We start from the raw sequence: 18,416 nt of genomic DNA, 5'->3' as shown, positions 1-18,416 counted from the left end.
ACAATTTGAGAGGCTATTTCTTTTTCATTCTTTCTTAGAATTTTCATCTCTCTTTCTACATTCTCCATGTGTTCTCACTTGTTAATTTTTCCATTATCCCTTAGCATAGCAATCATAGCTATTTTAAGTTCCTGGTTTGATCGTTCTGACACCCATGACATATCTGATTCTTGTTCTGAGGCTTGTTCTGTCTCTTCAAGTTGTGCTTTTGTTAATGGTGGAGGATGTCTAGGTTCTTGGTGTCTTCAACAAAGAATTGGACAAAACCCACAAACGAAGCAAGGAAGGAATGAAGGGTTTTATTGAAAATAATAGTACACTCCACAGTGTGGGAGCAGGCCTGAGCATAGTGGCTCAAAGGCCCTGTTACAGATTTTGGGGAGTTTGAATACCCTCTAGAGGATTCCATTGGTTACTTGGCATATGCCCTGTGCAAATGGAGAGGATGAAGTAAAGTTACAAAGTCATTTACTTGATCTATACCCTATGGAGAGGATATTTCCTGTCATAGCTGAAGTGTGAATCGGCCTTATGTTTTCTGCCTCCAGACCCTACTTTCCTGCCTCACTTTTGGCCTTTTAGAATGCCTTGTAATTTTCTTTTGAAAGAGGAACTTGAGGTACGGTGAAAGGAGCTCTGATAAATGACCCTTTAGGAAAGTGGTGGTGTGGTTTAGAGGGAGGAGAAGCACTCCTTAGTCCTGTGAGTTGCAGTTTGTTAACAAGTCCGTGTCCCTGCACTATGGAATTCACAAGTGCCTCTCAGTTTTTCCCTCCTTAGACAGAAGAGAGTGGCCAAAGTGGGCTGTTGTTGGGTGCTACCCTTCTCCACCTGGAAGGCTAAAGCAGGCTGGAGTTGGGTATTTCCCCCCTCAGGTCGGTTAAGCTTTGATAAAACCCAAATAGGTTAGAGTTTGGTAAAACAGTGTCTCTTGAGTGTAGGCCTTATTAAGAAGAACAGAACGCTCTGGCGGATTCCAAAATTGTTACTTTTTCCGTCCCCAGCAGGAATCATAAGGGAATTCTCAGGTTTTCACTTTGAGAGCCTGGTGGAGCTACTGAAGCTATGCAACCTGAGGGCACCCCCAGGACCGAAGCCAGGATCGAACCCAGGGTTGAGTTTTAATGCTGAGATTTGTCCACACCCTGCCTCTGGCAGTTTGTCAGTTACAGCTTGGTTTTTCTTACCAGGCGCTGTTCCTGCAAAGGCCCCTGGCCCCTGGCCACGGTCTCCGCCCCCGTGAGTTGCGATATTCCCCGTGATTCTCGGTATTCCTTTCTCTCTCCAGGTATTAGGGCAGCGGTCTGCTTCATGACTTCGCTTGTCTTAGGGTTCTAAGAAGAGTTGTTGATTTTAAAATTTATTCAGGTTTTTATTTGTTAGTAGATGTTTACAACTTCCAAACTCCTTCCATGCTGTAATGGAAACAGGAAGTCGCTGCTGGAATCTTTTTTCAGAATTACAGACACAAAGCCAAGAATTTGGTCTTGTTTTTTACCTATATTGGACACCCCTGAGTGCTCGGTGATTCGCAGTTTGTGCTGCTCTTGAATGTGACTGCAGAGGAAAGAATATAAAGCGCCAGGGAAAGAGCACGTCTGTTAAGAGCTCAACATACTGCCCGGGTTGGGGTGAGGGGAGTGTGCGTGGTTGTGGGGAGTGGGGCAGCGGAAGGGAGCAAGTGTTCCGGAGTTCTGAGCAGAGTCACTGCTCTGCATCCTCACCAAAGCAGTCTCATCACAACACTGTCCTGGTTTATCTCCTCATTGTCCATCCCTCCTTTAGCCCTTAGCAAAGCCCCCTCCCTGTTTCTCTTGGCTGGGAATGGTAAGTTGGAGCCAACAGCCACCATCCTCAGAGAGGTTCTGTGTGACTGAGATGAGGGTGGAGTGCCCTGGAGTCCAGCTGGGCAGTGGTGCTTCCTCAGGCCTGTGCTGTGTGATGGACCCGCTGAGCAGCGTCTGCACAGATCTCAGGAATATCAGTCCTCAAATGAGAGACTCGCCTTTATCAAGTTATCTGAGGACCCTCTGTTTCTCCCCTTCTTCCTCCTCCTTCTTCTCCTCTATCAATTCTTTAACTTTTTTCTTGAACTACATACTTTCTGAATCTGTTATCTCATGAAAATAATGAATGCTCGTTACTCAAAAATTGAAATAATACTGCACAAAGAGAAACTGCCCCCTCATGCCCTGTCCAACATACGACAGCTATGGACTATTGAAATCGAGATCAGATGCTACTTGCTTAGACCGGCCCTGACCCCTAGAGGGAAGCACCTTCCTAGTGTGTGCCCTGACTGTCCCCGGCTCCCTTTAGAGCCTGCGCAGTGCTGCACTTGCCCGTGGATTTGTGCCAGGTTTTGATTTGCTTGTTTACGTGGGAATAGGAGCTCCAGAGGAAGAAGCCCTGAGTATATGCTTCATTTGTATGTCCTCAAGGCCATCACAGCACCATCTCATAGGAGATGCCCAATAAAGACTTAAGCATAAACACGAAAAAAGTCTTTAAATATACGAATTATGATTTTTGTTTTGTTTTGTTTTGAGGTGGAGTCTCACTCTGTCACCCAAGCTAAAGTACAATTACTCGATCTCGGCTCACTGCAACCTCTGCCTCCTGGGTTCAAGTGATTCTCGTGTCTCAGACTCCTGAGTAGCTGGGATTACAGGCACTTGCCACCACACCTGGCTAAGTTTTGTATTTTTAATAGAGATGGGGCTTCGCCATGTTGGCCAGGCTGGTCTTGAACTCCTGACCTCAGGTGATCCACCCGCAAACAGTAAAACTTTGACAACAGTTCACATATCTGGATACTATGAACTGCAAGTTGTTCTACACACCACTAAAGCAAAGAGGTCAATCACCTCTTGGCTTTCCTGGGGAGATGGGAGGTCTGAATCTGACACTATCTTACCTGATCCTTCCCAGGAGTCACAAAGCCTTTCTGTCTCCAAAGCACTGGGATTACAGGTGTGAGCCAAGCCATAAGTAACAATTTATAAAGAGTTATGAAGTATGTACATTCATGGGCACATTAAGCATAACCCCATGAATGCAAGTACTTAGCGGGGCGTGGTGGTGGGCACCTGTAATCCCAGCTACTCAGGAGGCTGAGGCAGGAGAATCGCTTGAACCCAGGAGGCGGAGGTTGCAGTGAGCTGAGATTGTGCCATTGCGCTCCAGCCTGGGAGACAAGAGCGAGACCTCATCTGAAAGAAAGAAAGAAAGGAAAGAAAGAAAGAAAGAAAGAAAGAAAGAAAGAAAGAAAGAAAGAAAGAAAGAAAGAAAGAAAGAAAGAAAGAAAGAAAGAAAGAAAGCGCACGACAGAAAGGGAGAGGGAGGGAGGGAGGGAAGGAAGGAAGGAAGGGGAGAGAGAAAGAAAGAAAGAAAGAAAGAAAGAGAGAGAGAGAAAGAGAAGGAAGCAAGGAAGGAAGGAGAAAGAAAGGAAAGAAAAGAAGGAGAGAGAGAAAGAGAGAGAAAGAAAGAAAGATTGCATGTATAAAATAAACTATGTGAAATCTACGAACCCAAATATTTACATTGAATGTTTTGTACCAAATAGTCCATTCTGCTTGTATGTCATGTGGTTTTCAATTTTTCTTCCTCAACGTCTACAAACAAAAACTCTTACCTTCTTTTTTCATAGGACCAGAAGGAATCAAGAAGTCCGTAAATAACAGCAGAGATGGGTCCCACAGTTGCCACAGCCTTCATTAGGGCCTTCTCTTCCATAGGGAGTATTTGCATGTACCCAGTGTCATTAGTAGTAGAATACTTAGGATTGTACCTACAGGCTTTTTCCTTTTAAAAGTAAGGGGGGAAGAGACTTGATTACCACCATCCTCCCTCTGGACAACATGAGTTAGAACCACAATGCTCAGCACTTTGCAGTTTAGGATTTCCCAGGGAATGAAGTGCTGTTAGTTGACTTGAAACTAAACATTAGCTCAAGTCTCTTGAACAGAACCTTAGGCTTATGATCCACAAGAAATTTTTTCACAATGGAGAAATGTGTATTATATGTAAAATAGTTTGTATATTCTCAATGTTATTATGTTTGGCTATTCTCTATGTTATATGTTCTTGCTGACATATAGCAAGAACAGCTGTATGTTAACCACATAATCATAGAACTGTGCAAAGGCTAATAATTTATAATGACAGCACTGACCGTTTGCAGATATAGATTCCACCATCTCAAATGTGAGTTCTGAAAAAAGTGTCGTTATCTCTGAAAGTGCTCCACTTTCCAAAAGCAGAGTTGGAATGACAGCAAGACAAAGAACTCCACTGACCTTTCTTTCATATGGATAGGATTCCTCAGAGTACAGGCCTCCATTGTCGGCAACATACTGGAAGCAAAATAATGGTTCTGCAAAAATGCAGCCAACATTGCCTTGAAACCTAGAGCAGTCCACCAGGTCTGCACACTCAGTAAAACTAGTTTCTCAGTTTTCCGAACACCTGTCCTTCCAGAGCCCCGGCTGCACTAAAAGCATAAGAAGATGCACACTTACCCGGAAAAAAAGAAGAAAAAAGCTGTCATTCACAAAGCAAACAGCAAAACTTTGGCAACAGCTCATATATCTGAATACTATGAACAGCAAGTTGTTCTACACGCCACTAAAGCAAAGCGGTCGATCACCTTGTGGCTTTCCTGGGGAGATGGGAGGTCTGAATCTGACACTATCTTACCTGATCCTTCACAGGAGTCACATAGCCTTTCTCTCTCCAATCCACAGATTTGGGGATATCATGAAACAGAGGTTCCTGAAACACTTTCCCCTTCCTGTGCTTCTGGTATTTGAAGCCATTCACCACCTGCCTGAATTCTTCACTGGTCTTCAAGGAAAAGGAAATAAAATGTTGAAAAGTAAGAGATTATTTTAGTAAAGAACCGAGGAGAGGAAGCACAGAGTCCACACAGCAGTCCACAGCACACTCACCATGTCTCCAAAGGCACTCATGGTCATTGTGAAGTTGTTTCCCTTGGCTGTATTCCTGATTGTGCTGCTCAGTCATCTTCATGTTCTTCTCCCACACTGCTCTCCTCTATCCTTCTTCACTGTAGAGGCAAACATGTAACTGATGCTCTTTATTTCTACCTAAAACGCAACTCATGCTCACCAAGTGAATCTGCAGACAGACATGGAAGAAAAACTATGGCCAGGGAAGGCTTGACGCCTCTGGGAGCTGTTCTCCAAGCCAAGAAATGACAGGAGGGTATGCCCATATCATGCTCATAATCAGTGCCCTTAGGTTATTGCATTAGGTTATTGGTAAGAGCTGGCCTCTAATACCTACTCTGTGGCTACAATCTCCCAACATCAAGGACCATTCTCTCAGGCATCCCTTTGGATGGTGTCAGGTGCCACCAACCATGCCATATAATCTCTTGTGCTTTGCCTTCCACTGGTTCCACTGTGCATCTAAGCTGTTAGAGTAGCTGAGGCTAATCTCAGGCAAAAGTCAGCCAGGAGAAGTGAAGGATTCATGTTTCAAAACCTAGGAAGGGAAAAGAAATGAGGATCTGATTAGACCAATCCTAAAAAGCCACCTTACTGCCCCCTGAGAAACTAGAGCCACCATGGTAGAATAAAAATATTTAAGCATCTACCTAAGGACTGTGGAAGAGGCCAGGGATCTGGTTGGAGAAACACAGGGCAAGTGGAGGTATTGGATGGACTCACCAAAACGAAACGGGGTTAGTTCTCAACAGTAGAAACTGGGTCCGCGGTGTATCCTGTGGATTTGAGGGGGAAATTGGAATTGGTTGGGACCATAGCTGCATGTCTGATTTGAGGACAATGAGAGAAGACAGAGACCAAGACAGAGAGACAGCTATTGCTGCAGAGCTGAGCGTGGGAAGGGGGAGAAAAACAAGACACAAGAAAAACAAGTATAAACCTCCAGAGTGCAGTAAGAGATTAACAAAGTTCCAAAGTTTATATTGAGAAGATTCCCCTGGTTGGGGGTTTTGAAGGGATCATATAAGGAATTGGGGATGTTTGATTATTCAGTTCTATTTTCTTTTCATGGTCTCAAATATTTTTAAAAAGAATGTTTTACCAATACCACATGGTCTCACTTATAAGTGGGGACTAAACATTGAATGCACTTGGACACAAAGATGGGAATAATGACACTGAGGACTACTTGTGGTGGAAGACTGAGAGGGGGACCTTGATTGGAAGGCAGCCTGTTGGGTACTCCACTTACTACCACGGTGAGGGGATCATTTGTACACCAAGCCTCAGTGAGATGAAATTTACCCATGCAACAAACCTGCACACTAATCCCCTGAGCTTAAAGTGGAAAAAAAAAAAGTTTATGTGTGTTTTTAGAATTGGTGTACGACACAAACTATACATCTAACAAAGGTCTAATATTGACTTTGTAAGGAATTTAAACAACTCAACAAGCAAAAACCAAATGACCCCATGAAAAATGGGTGAAAGGCATGAGCAGACATTTCTCAAAAGAATACATACAAGTGGTCAAAAAACACGAAAAACTGCTCAACATCACTAATCATCAGAGAAATACAATTCAAAACCACAATGAGATACCATCTCCCACCAGCAGAATGGCTTTTATTAAAAAGTAAAATAATAACAGCTTCTGGGGAGGCCGTGGAGAAAAGGGAACACCTATATACTCTTGGTGGGACTGTAAATTATTTCAGCCACTGTGGAAAGCAGTTTGGAGATTTCTCAAAGAACTTAAAACAGAACTATGACTTGAACCAGCAATCCTATTACTGGATATATGCCCAAAAGAAAACAAATCATTCTACAAAAAAGACACATGCATTCGCACATTCATTGCAGCACTATTCACAATAGCAAAGCCATGAAATCAACCTAGTTGCCCATCGGTGGTGGACTGGATACAGAAAATATAGTATATATACATCATGGAATGCTATACAGCCATAAAAAAGATCACGTCCTTTACAGTAACATGGATGCAGTTGTAGGCCATTATCCTAAGTGAATTAATACATGTTCTCACTTATAAATGGGAACTAAACTTTGTGTACTCGTGGTCATAAACATGGAAACAATAGAAACTGGGGACTCCTAGAGGAGTGTGGGGGGTGGTAACAAAGGCTGAACAACTAACTATTGGATACTATGCTCAGTATTTGGGTGATTGTATCATTCGTACTCCAGACGTCAGGATCATGCAATATATAACAAACCTGCACATTTACCTTCTGAATCCAAAATAAAAGTTGGGGAAAAAATCACATTCACCCCATAAATATGTACAACTATTATGTATTCATAATAATTCAAAATGTAAAAAAAAAGAAAAGCCCATCAATTCTCCCCAATCTAACCTGATGAAAAAAAAAAAAGTATCAATCACTCCCTGCTGTTAATATGACTGTCTACCCCGAAAGCCTAAGAGAATCAATTAAAAGCTATTAGAACAAAAAGAATTTAGAAAGATGTCTGAACCCGCATAAATACACTTTCCCAATTATGCATCAATAGTCAACTTAAGCATCTAATGGGGGAAAAAGCTCCTCCTTCAACAATTACAAAAGTGTAAAATGCTAGAAATAATTCAATTACAAATAGTATACATTTCTCACAGTAATTATAAAAGAAGATCAGGGTAAAAGACTTCTGGACCACAAGACTTATATTTAAGACGGGCCAGTACATCCTATGTTCATTTATAGGTTTAATTAAACTGTAATGCAAATTTTAGTGGGAATTTTGCTCATATCTAAAAAACTATTGGTAAAAATAATAGATGAAAATAGTCACATTTATTTGTAAGCTGTGTTGATGGGAATATTTTTCTTTCAAAGAGTAAAATATTTTTAAATGAAGCAGATTCAATTAGGTTTTTGCTGGGAATTACGTTGGCCATTTATATCCAGTAGTTTTAACTTTATAATCTAGTAGCTCTGCCTTAATTAACATAATAAAAAATTTTCAGAGGTGCAGATAGTTTTATGTAGAATGATGTTCATCATGAAGATGTTTATAATATTGTTTCTAAAGTTTCCAGCAACTGAAATTCATTAAATCGATGGTGATACGTTTTTAATTAGAATAAGATTCAGTCACTGCAGTGATGAAGAATCTTTAATAACATATGTAGCATATTGTATTCTCCGAAGATGGCTGCAGAAATCTGTTCCAGCCTGTATGATCTTCCATAGAGCGATGCTCCTGCTTGTCTTCAAAGGGTGGAATTCACTTCTCCATCTTATCAAATGTGGCTGGGCTCCGATCCACAAAATCATGAGCAAAATAAGTTGTCTTAAACCACACACACACAAAGAATTGGTGAATGAATGAACTTCATTTTTTTAATTCCTGAGATTGTCACTGAAGCATTGTCACCTGATTGAGGATTAAAAATCTGACACTGAATTTACCCTAGATGATAAGGTGCAAGTCTTTTGTCTCCTAGACATGATCAAGCAAGGAGACACCCAGGAGGCACAAGGCAAAATGCCCTCCCAGAAGCTGGTGGGGTAGGAAGATGCTGAGGCCCAGTCTGTTCCCCGCGGCATACATTCTGTGTGGTGACGGAAAATGTTTTGTTGGACCAGACTTTAGTCAGGCTTCTTAATGCTGTGCTAGACTCATCTATGCACTTCCTTGTGAAATTTCAGTTTTAGCAAAGAAACCTGCTAAGTCAGTTTAGCAAGAATCCCCATTCTCCATATCTGATCAGGGTCCTCAGCCTCCCGCATCCTGCAGGTGATGTCAGATAGCCTTGGCTTGTCCTCAGCAAGAATCCTGTTAGGTGAGTTTAGCCAGAATCCTCCCTCACCCCTGATGTTTCCACATAGTCATTTCCCATCCACTGACCCCCCCGCCCCACCCTTTTCCTTGGCTATAATTTCCTACTTGCCCATGCTGTATTCAGAGTTGAGCCCAGTCTCTCCTTCTCATTGCAAGACTTCCTTGCCGTGGTCCCTATACCTGCCTCAAGGACCCAAATAAATTATTTCTTATCATTCTGTAACAGGTATCATTTAATAACATATACATATTTTTTTGAGACAGAGTCTCACTGTCGCCCAGGCTGGAGTGCAGTGGTGTGATCTCAGCTCACTGCAACCTCCGCCTCCCGGGTTCAAGTGATTCTCCTGCCTCAGCCTCCCGAGTAGCTGGGACTACAGACACGTGCCACCACACCCAGCTAATTTTTATACTTTTAGTAGAGACGGGGTTTCACCATCTTGACCAGGACGGTCTCGATCTCTTGACCTTGTGATCCGCCCGCCTCGGCCTCCCAACGTGCTGGGATTACAGGCGTGAGCCACCACGCCCGGCCTGCATAATTTTTTAACAGGGACCCACCTGTCTTTTCCTGCTTTCAGCATGACACTAGCGGAGCCTCCACCTAATTGAACTGTAGAGACTGGCGTTGAGGAGCCTTAGGGCTTTACCTTGATGGCCTGGGGGCTCACATTCCAGTTCTCCTGGTGTCCTCTGACTCCCAGAGTCCAGTTTGCCAAGCAAGTGAGGCAGCCTGGGGAGGGAGGAGGTGAAGGCTCAAAATCCCAGCTTCCTTTTCTAAGCCCTGCTGGCCTGGTGTGCACTTAAGTTATTTCTTTACTTTAGAAAGGAACCTGACCCCACTCTTGATCCTGTATCCCCTCTACCGTGACCATCCTTTCCTGTAAAATGGGGCATAGAAGAGCCCTCATCTCCTAGGCAGTGGTTCTCAGTGTGGGGTCCCTGACAGTAGCGCCTGCATCTCTTGGGAACTTGTCAGAAGGCAAATTCTAGAACCCCAGACCAGATACTGAATCAGAAACTTGGGGATAGATTCAGGTATAAGAGTTTTCAGGAGCCTCCAGGTGATTCTGAGGCACGCTGAAGTTTGAGAGCCACTGCCATAGGGTTGTTGTGAAGGTGACATGAGGAGCCCCTGTAAAATGCTCAGAACAGCTCCTGGTGCCTAAGAGTTACTTAGCTATTCCTATCATTATCATCACCATCATCATCATCATCATCATCATCATCATCATCATCATCACCATGGCTGGGATATTTTCTAATGATGCTTTAATATCCAGGAGTCCCAGGAACTCACAAAGGGAGACACCCTTCCTCTGGAGCAACCCCCAGGGCAGGTGCATCTGCAAGTTGAGCTTCTCACAGCACAGTGGCTTCTCTGTCTTCACCACTCACCAAAGTGACACAGGGATTGAGTTGTACATAGGAATGTTTTTATACACACACACACACACACACACACACACACACACATACATATATATATAATCCTTGACCCAAATTAGTACCCAATTTACATTGGCTTTGCAATGTAGACAATGCCAGCCTCATCTGGCATTGACATATTTACATTTCAATGACCTCATAAGATTGTGTTAAAAAAATTAAACAAGGTAACACAAGTATTTATGTAACCAGCCACATCCAGAATTTCTCCTTCAAACATTGACATATCCTTGAGAAATGACATTCAATCCAAAGACACACTAATTCTACAGGAAAGACTGTTGACCTTGAGATACTGTATATCGATCACGTTTATTGCCTTGACCATTTTCACCCACCTGGAATCCTAGTGCAATGCACTAGAGAAGTGTTTAACTCAATTCAGGGAAACATCCTCAATAACCATGGAACCATAGGAGCTGGTACTCTCCTATTGAGGATGTTCATCTGCAAAGCTTCGTCCATTTTTTCACCTCATTGTCATTGAAAGCTCTTTCCTCCAGAGATTCCATATGAACATGAATGAATTTGAAGTCCCATAACAAGGGTGATGAAATTGTCAAGTATGCTTCTAATTCCACTTGGGAAGAGGAGGTAGGTGTGAGGCAGAGGGTGTTGAGCAGTTTAGGCCTGATTCATCTTGCAGTGTCCTAGGATACCAGGCCTGAGTCCAGAATGAAATGAAAGACAAGGCCTTGCCCTAACCTCCCAGACCTTAGCCGGAGCTGTGGGGCTGGCTGTTGGCCTCATTTCTTCCTTTGCAGTGGTCTCCACTCTGTTTTTCTCAGGGAGAGGGTATGAAACATTGGGGTGAGAAGGGTAGGGAGCTTGGGATTATGACAGTGCCATGGCTAGATTCAGGAAACAGTGTTTCTTCATTCATTCATTCTGAAAATCCTTCTTGAGTCCCTTTATGTCAGGCCCTGTGCTGAGGAATCAAGGATGAACCAACACTGAGACATTCCCTGTGCTGGGGGAGCGTATAGTCAAATGGGGTGGTAGGCAAGAATCAATAACTCCTTTGAATAATTTACAGACTTTGCACCTCTTTTCTTCCCCATTGACCTAAATATCTTGGCAGTTTTCTTGTTTGTGGGTCCCTGAGTGGGAGGTTCTTATGTAGCCATTCCATCCCCCTAACACAGGAAATCTGAAAAAGTATGGCCATCTTCTCTTCTCCAGATTTCATCAGGAAAAAGGGAAGTTCTGAAAGACTTTACATAAAAGCTCACTGTGCTACCCATTGTCTCAAAAGACATTTGACCAAGGTTGCCTGGTGCCTTTCATCCCGGATAGAACGTGCCTTGCCGATTCAGGTTTTCTGTCTTAATCATGAGGGCCCACCATCTGTCACCCGGCTCTGCTCTAGCTCACCCTATTGAGACCTGGTGTCTGGTTTCCATTTCCAAAGAGTCACATCGCTGCATCTTTGGACCTCAGGCTCCTGCACAGTGAGTCCTGTTGGTGATCTCCAAATTGAGAGCTGATGTTTCCACTCAGGGAGAACAAATGAGGATGCCGCAGCTACTGGAGGCCTGTAGCCTTGGAAGAGTCAACCCAAACACCATCAAACCTTAACATTCTTTCTCATGGGGCAAAATGTGTCCATGTTAACAGAATGAGTAAAGAATCCATCTGCTGTCCACCAGCAGATGTAGTAGCAAAATGTCTAGGCTCACAAGTGGCATCAAATCATACAAACACATCTATTTTATATCCAATATTATACCATGGACATCTTTCTTTGTCAATAACTAGCGCATTCCATTGTTAGACCACATCATAATGTATTTAACAATCTCCTTTTCTGCTCTTGATGGGCATTTCAAATTTTTTGTTTGTTTCATTTAGGAACAGTACTGCATTGAATATCTTCACACATGTATCTTTTTCAATGTGTGGAGATATAATTACCAAATTAATCCCGAGAAGTGGATGAGCTTGCTGACAAGAGTTATTCCATTGTGTGCTCCCACCTGCAATGAATGAGGATGCATGTTACTTCTCAATTTATAAACTAACTCATTTTATACGCAAAATGTGATGTAATTTGTTGCCCTAATTTCCATGTATATGGGGGAGTGTTCTAACTTCAACCTTATTATTATTATTAATTTATGGTATTACTATTTTCCCCATCATGTTTACCAACATCATGTTCATTACCATAAATAATTGGTGCTAACAATAATCACCGTGCATTGAGAACTCACATGCCAGACCCTTTATACACAGACTTGATTTAATTTCCTTCACTCTTCACAACTACCATCTGAAGAAAGAATCAATCACTAAGCCATTGTATAACTGAAACACAAAAGCGAAGTGATTTGTGTACCCTCGGGCAAGTAATTTGAACATTGTGCCTCTGGTCTTCCAATAGAAAAATGTAAATAATAATATCGTCCTTACTACTACATGGGGATGTATACTGTCCGTCTGCAAGATATTTTGTGACACTGGTACATTGCTTGTGTGATGACATGGTGTACTTCCAGTTTTAGTGTGTTGGGAGGATAGAAAATAGGAGGAAGACTGAACAAACACAGAGTCTGCAGGGTCTCCAGGGAAAAGCCGTCTTGTTACCCAAAAAGCGACTGGCCACACACTGAAGACACACAACCGTCCTACGAACTGGGATGACCCTGTTGAAATCTTCTAGAAAGCTTGAGATGCTCCACGACAGGTGTTCATCCTTCAAGCTGGCACAAATGGGTTTTGTTAAACAGTGTTTTTTCTATTCTGGTTCCATCTGACACAAGATGGAATTGAAGAGGATATGAAGCAGCAAGGAGCAATTTGAAATTAGAATGGCAACAGTGGAAGAAAATGGTCTTGGTTCAATACAAGGCCTGTCTAAAATCTCTTTTAGTAAGAATTACTAACTGGAACAAAGTTGCATTTTAGTCTTCTTATGATAATTTCAAGTATGTTTTGGTTCCAGAATTTCTCATCGCTTCTCATACCTTGGAGTATGCAAATTCCTGAAACCTTGAAGGACTGGTGGTCAGGGGTTCTGTAAAAGGATTCTGGGGAGTTTGACTCGGTGGTTAACAAGGGACTTTCCAAATCTTTAGCCCGATTCGGGGATCCCCCCAGGACATCTGAAGCCTTTCTCAACATCTTTTCCTTAGAAAGACCATCTGCTTCACTCCTCTGTTACAACAGAAATAGCCATTGTGAAGCTCCATGGTGAGGTGCAATGAGTTTATTCGACCATGTGTGGGCTGGATAGGCTCAGATTTACAGGTATGTTTGAGCTCTGTTTCATACTCAAATGTACAGATCCAACAGATGACTGGATCAGTTGTATTCTTCATCTTCCTTGTATTCTGGGAAGCATCAAGAGCAGTGTCATCTCATCAAGGATGTTCTGCAGATGCTAAGTGGTGGGGACGAGGATCTTGATGAAAACGAATGGCTCTGTGACATGAGGAATCATCTGGCTGGAGAGGCCTAGGAGCAGCGGTTATGGGATGTTGCTTCAGCAAACAGGTGATGTTTCACACGTCAGAGCAACACAGAACAGTGTCTAGTCACTGTTTCCACTCGGAGTCAAAAAGGCTTCTCTGCAAAGAAAAGAGCTTTTGGAAAGCATTGCCCCTGTAAGCAAATGCTTCATGTAGGAGACACAGCTGCTTGCCTTGTGTTCAGGCTGCTACCAAAACTGCTACCAAAACTCCCATCCAGTTGATAATCAAAGCAACAAGGAGATGGGTCAAGAGCCTGAACAGGATCATAAAACAACCAAACTAATTCACGGGAGTCTCAGCACTTGGTGGTATTGTTGTTCCCACCCTCCTGTGGAAAGGTATGGATATTTTAACATAAATTGGCTGTGGAGTAGACAAGAGTGCTGGTAAGTTTTTCACTGACTGATATGACATTGCTGACGTTTGACTATTTTTGACCTTCAAAGTGGCAAATTCATGTGGTTCAGCTTAATAAAGATTTACGATCATTTTACTCAAAATGAGTCTAAATAAATATAGACAAATGCTAAAGCAAAGGTAAGTGAATTACCAATATTTGCTCCCTGACAAATTTATGATTACTCTTACCTAAAATTTTCCATTTTAGGTCTAGATGAGGAAGAAAGGAAGCACTTTTCATGTTTTCTAAAAATTAAATTTTATCTTAAAATCTTAAATCTAGGACAAGAGATTAACTTAAAAAAAGTTAGTCAAATGTTAAAATTTTGAACAGAGAGGATTTTTTTTTTCCCCTACGGAAACCGATATCTGACACTTAGATGTATTTCTCTGGGCAATCAGACTCTACTGTTTCAGATCAGGGGTACAGCTGGTGGCCTCATCTGCCCCGCTACAGACAGGTAATACTCAGTCTGCATCACCGTGACCAGTTTTTGAAGTGTAAATTCCTTTAGGTAAGGGATGCACCCCACAGTTAACAAAGCCCTACTGCCTTTCGGCAGACCCGGTCAGCATTCGTGGGCGCTTTCCTACAGGCCCGACAGCACTTCCATTTCCCACCTCTGTCTTAGATGACACTGATGTCTTATGGCTCCTCCTGTGATATGATGACATCTTCTAAGTCAAGGATTTGGGAAGAGAAGCCACACTCCTTCCATGCAGTCCAACTACGGCCCCGCCTTGTTCTCAGAGTGTGACAAAAGGAAACACACACCAGGAGAAAATGCTCAGTCCTGGCTGGGCGCGGTGGCTCACGCCTGTAATCCCAGCACTTTGGGAGTCCGAGGCGGGTGGATCATGAGGTCAGGAGATCAAGACCATCCTGGCTAACACGGTGAAACCCCGTCTCTACTAAAAATACAAAAAATTAGCCAGGCATGGTGGCATGCGCCTGTAGTCCCAGCTACTCGGGAGGCTGAGGGAGGAGAATGGTATAAACCCGGGAGGCGGAGCTTGCAGTGAGCTGAGATCCGGCCACTGCACTCCAGCTGGGCGACAGAGCGAGACTCCATCTCAAAAAAAACAAAAAAACAAAAAACAAGAAATAGTCACATAAACATGAATATTAAATAATTCATTTATTCAAACATTTAAAAATAAACCTACATATTTACCAATAGTGGAACACTGAATTATAGTTCTGTGGTATAAACATGGAAATGTGTCCAGTATATACCACTGCGTGCAAAGAGGAAATTCCAGAACAATATGCATAGTATGATCCCATTGAAAGCCAAAATAGAATAAAATAACTGTATCTATGTATTTCGATATGGAGACATAGGTTTATGCACAAAGCCTCGAGGAGTATATATTAGACGGTTAACAGTTATCTTTGGCAATAAGAAGTAGTGGGAGCTGGCTGTGGTGGTTCATGCTTGTAATTCCAACACTTTGGGGGACCAAAGTGGAAGCTTAAGGCCAGGAGTTCAAGACTAGCCTGGTGAACATTGCAAGACTCTGTCTCTACAAAAAAAAAAAAAAAAGAATCAGCCAGGACTAATGACATGTGCCTGCAGTCCCAGCTATGAGGGAGGCTGAGGTAGGAGGATCCCTTGAGCCCAGGAGTTCAAGGCTACATTGAGCTATAATTGCCCCACTGCACTCCAGTCTGGGTGACAGAGACAGACGCTGTCTCAACAAACAAACAAAACAAAAAGAAGTGAGGACTGTTTTAGAGACACTAATTTTTAATTTATGTTCTTTTTTGTGATTCAATATTTTTTGTTTGAATATAATTTTTTATAGTATGGAATAAAATCACATTATTCAAACCTCCCTCTCCCAAATACATAAGAGGACAGTAAAAACTTTTCATCCATCTCAGTCCCCAGCCCACCCATACATCTATTGTCATTTCTTATGCATTAGTCTAAAATTTATTTATGCTTCTAAGAAAAATAGAGACAGATATTCTTATTTTCTTTCTTTTTTTTCCAAAAAAAGGCAGCACATTATACCCTGCTTGGCACTTTGTTTTCCTCTATTCAATAATACGCTTCATACTTTACTATTGTTTGAAAAAAATTTCAGTGATATGTATTTCTTTGAAATTAAATGAATGAGAAATGTGGGGCTTTAGGTGGGAAATGTAGGCAGGGATTTCTCATCTTTTACAAAAATGATGGGGCCATGTCTAGCAGCTGGGAAGCTAAGCAATATTTCAAAAGCGAGACAAAAATAGTTATTCAAGCCAAGAAAGATGTATCCATAAATTATGAATTTGGCCTCTGTGTACTGATTTTCCTTTACTTAGAAACATCATTCCCCACCTCCAGGCAGCTGATCCTGCCTCCTTGTCCTGAAACACCTTTGTCAAAGCCCTCCCATGCTCCCTCTTCACATCTGCCCTTAATCACCGCAGGTACCCAGAGCACAGGGACGGGGCAGGGGAGGATGTGGCAGAGGCAGTGCTGGGAGGGGGCAGTCATTCCGTGGTTTCCAGCTGTGGGGTCTTGGGCAGGTCACACACCTCCCCTTAGCCCGTTTCATCACTCAGAAAATGAGGATAACAATTCTACTTTCCTCACAGGATCGTTGTGAAGAATAAATGAGCTATGTAAACATTTGCTTATAGTAGGGCTAATTTCATATTGCTTTATAATGAGGTCAAAGACAGAATCCTTCCAGAGGCCTTGGTTAGTTAAGAAAATACGTATTATTAGCTAGAGCACACCTTACATGGCCTCTCTGTGACAGCAAGTTTGGGCATCCTCGCAGAATGGCACCTATGTTCCAAGAGCAAGTGATCCCACGCAGCAGGGTGAAGTGCATGGCACATTATTATGCTGTAGCCTCAGAAATCATGTAACTGACTCTCCCTGGACTCTATCGGGGGCAACCACCAGATTCTACCAGGTTTAAGTGCAGAGACTGAATTTTGACAAAAGCGCCAAGAACACACAATGGAGAAAAGATGGTCTCTTCAATAAACGGTGTAGGGGCAACTGGATTGCCACATGCAGAAAAACGGAATTAGATCCTCATCTCATGCCACACAAAACTTCACTCAAAATAGACTAACGACTTCAATGTAAGACCTGAAACTATAAAACTATTAGAAGAAAACATAGAGGGAAATCTACATGACATTGGTGTGGGCAATTAGTTTTTGGATATGACTCCAAAAGCGTAGGATACAAAAGCAAAAATAGACTCAAGGGATTTCAACAAACTAGAAAACCCTTGACCAGCCAAGGAAGCAATCAACAGAGTGAAGAGACAAACTGTGGAATGGGAGAAAAATATCTGCAAACCATTCATTTCGTAAGGGGTTAATATTCAAATGTATAAAGAACCCAATCAACTCAATAGTAAGATAACAAATAAACTGAATTTTAAAATGGACAAAGTATCTGAATAGACATTTCTGAAATGAGGATACACAAATGGCCAATGAGTATATACAAAATGCTCCACATCTCTAACCACCATAAAAATGCAGGTCAAACCACAGCGTGATATCACCTCACACCTGTTAGAGGCCATCATCAGAAAGAGAAAGACAAGTGTTGGAGGGAAAGTGTGGAAAGGGAACACTTGCACGCTGTTGGTGGGAAAGCAAATTCGTACAGCCATTGTGGAGAGCAGTATGGAGGTGCTTCAAAAATTTGAAATGTAAACCACCATATAATCAGCATTCCCACAAGTGGGTATTTATACAAAGGAAATGAAATCTGTTATGCTCAAGAGCTATCTGTACTCTCATGCTCATTGCAGCATTATTCACAATAGCCAAGATATGGAACCTACATAAATGTCCATCAGTGGATGAATGGATAAGAAAATGTGGCATACATACACAACAGAATGCTATACAACCTTAAAAGGAAGGAAAATCGATCATTTGAAACAACATGAATGAGCCTGGAGGACATTGTGTTAAGTGAAATAAACCAGGCACAGAGAGACAAATACTGCACGATTTACCTTATACGTGAAATCTTTAAAAAGCTGAACTCATAGAAGTAGAGAGTAGAATGGTGCTTACCCAGGGCTTGCAGGGAGGCAGACTATAGGGAAATGCTGGTCAAAAGATACAAAAAATTCACTTCGACAGGACGAATTCTAAAAAAATCAAAGAAAAGTGGCCATATAGCCATCATTCGATAAAGGGGGGTTGAGGTCATTTTGTTAAAAGGCCACATGGAATTGAAGATATCAGTACCATTATCTCTGGGAGAAGCAGTCCTCCACAGGAAGAATCACATGGTATTTGTGAGGTTTGAGCTTCTCACACCAGTGGTACTTTGGGAGC

The 18,416-nt window shown here is 42.3% G+C and overlaps 1 pseudogene; it reads right to left on the bottom strand.

Moving 5' to 3' along the window:
- Positions 1-3,407: 3,407 nt before the first annotated feature.
- On the bottom strand, positions 3,408-5,498 carry LOC102118013 (procathepsin L-like; annotated as a pseudogene).
- Between the last annotated feature and the right edge of the window lie 12,918 nt (positions 5,499-18,416).

This window comes from Macaca fascicularis, chromosome 15 (genome assembly GCF_037993035.2).
Source record: "Macaca fascicularis isolate 582-1 chromosome 15, T2T-MFA8v1.1".
NCBI lineage: Eukaryota > Metazoa > Chordata > Mammalia > Primates > Cercopithecidae > Macaca > Macaca fascicularis.
This window is presented reverse-complemented; position numbering and strand designations above follow the sequence as displayed.